Source organism: Ambystoma mexicanum, chromosome 2q (assembly GCF_040938575.1).
Source record: "Ambystoma mexicanum isolate Mex_15411 chromosome 2q, UKY_AmexF1_1, whole genome shotgun sequence".
NCBI lineage: Eukaryota > Metazoa > Chordata > Amphibia > Caudata > Ambystomatidae > Ambystoma > Ambystoma mexicanum.
The window spans coordinates 1462868916-1462870827 of record NC_090924.1 but is presented as its reverse complement, the minus strand read 5'-3'; positions in this window follow the sequence as shown (position 1 = coordinate 1462870827).

Below are 1912 nucleotides of genomic sequence, written 5' to 3'. Positions count from 1 at the left end.
GACTTCTCGAACTAACCTTCGGCCCAAACCAGTACTCATCAATGACCAACTGGAGTATGAGGTCTCCAGGATTTGCGATTCTAGATATAGACGTGGCAAACTCCGGTACGTGGTGGAATGGAAAGGATATCCCCCCAGTGAACGCACTTGGGAACCTATCTCAAATCTAAATACCCCCAGGTTACTCCGAAGGTTCCATCTCATACACCCGGGCAAACCCGGTGGAACGAGTTTCCGGAGGAGGCATGCTGTCATGAACCATCGAACTCGCCCCTTCTGGGCCTCCTGGTCCCTGATACGTTGGGCATTACACTCTATAATACTACCAACATGGCGGCAAGATCAGATTGCTGCTCTCCAGTCTTCACGTTCTAAGCAGCGTCCTCTATAAAGAAGCCACAACCCTGCGGCCCCACGCATCTCAACGCTGCTACTAGCTGTGATCGGACATGCGCTCCGAACCTTCTCTAGTGCTACTTGCTATCCCCTGGCCCCTGGATTCCCTTCTCCCGACTTCTTCCCTCTTTTCTAACTTCCCGGAATCCCTGCGTCGCTTCCGCTTGCCTCCCTACTCCTTCTTGAAATATCCCGGAGTTTCCCGTGATCCTGTACATCGAAGCTGAACGTAATCTGGAAGCCGAGGATGGCCGAGCGGGCTTATATAAGTCCCGAACCATACGAAAGAAGACTCCACCTAAAGAGGACATCAGGCAACATAGACAGGTGAGAAGGGGGGAAACGTGTGACAGGCTCTAGTGCCCAAACCAGGGATGTGGCTCTAGTGCCCAAACCAGGAATGTGACTCTAGTGCCAAAACCAAGGTCACTAGGAATTAGTGCTTTGCGGTGCCTAGACATCTTAAACTTATAATGGAAAAAGTTCACTTGAATGGTTTAATAACACAAGACGTATAATTTGAGGTAAGGCATGAGATTATTACGCGTTTTTCTAAAACAGCAACTTTCATATTCTCTGTTAAAGTTTAACCTCGAATGCTGCAATATGTTTATTATTTCATTGTTTTTTTTAGCATACCGTTGCGAGTATAATGTTTTATTACAGTGTTGTATGTGCCGTTTTGCTATTTTTACCAAATAAAATACGAATTCCCTTTAGAATGTCCTCACGTGTGTCTGTGACACACATGAAGGCATGTTCTGGACTAATCTCATGCATGAGTCACAAGGTGGAGAGAAAAGGCAGCAGACAGCTTCTGTCAGAGGGTGGCTGTCTCTGTGGCTTATGCGTAATGTCTACTGTGGTGTGCAGGGCTCTGAGTCCTGGCTCTGCACTGCGTGGTGAGTTCCGGCACCCAGACCACAGGCGCAGAGAGTCTCAGCCCTTGAGTGCTCACAATTGCAGTAATGTCACCACGACCGTCATCATAGGGGTTAGACAACAGTACTTCATGTGTGCGGAAGTCACCCCTTTACCCCAGGCCATGCAGCATTTACAAGAAGGACCCCCTTCTAACACTAGGGGAGGGACCAGAGACTTGCTGTGACACGAGGCCATGCGCCTTCAGGCACCTCCAATGCTTCAGTGGATTACAAGGCCGGCTCTAGGATCTGTGGGGTGATAGGCTAGAAGAAAGTGGGGGCCCCCTCCAGTTCTCACATGTAGTGGCATCAACCTTTATACTCAAGGGCATCATGGGAAATCACATTGCAAGAAGTTTCCAGAGACAAATACCTTGGTGCTAGGCAATGTATTAATAGTCGGATTGTTTTTTAACAGTGTATGCTATGAAAAAGAAACACTTTTTGGGCAAACCGATATTGCCATCTAAGGCAGCGTGAGATAGAATGAGTTGTCCAGGGTCTAACATTTTAGTTTAATAGTGAAGCCGGGGTTTAGACCATAACCACGATTTTGGCACACACGCCCATGTATGTTCTCATCTCTGGCTGGT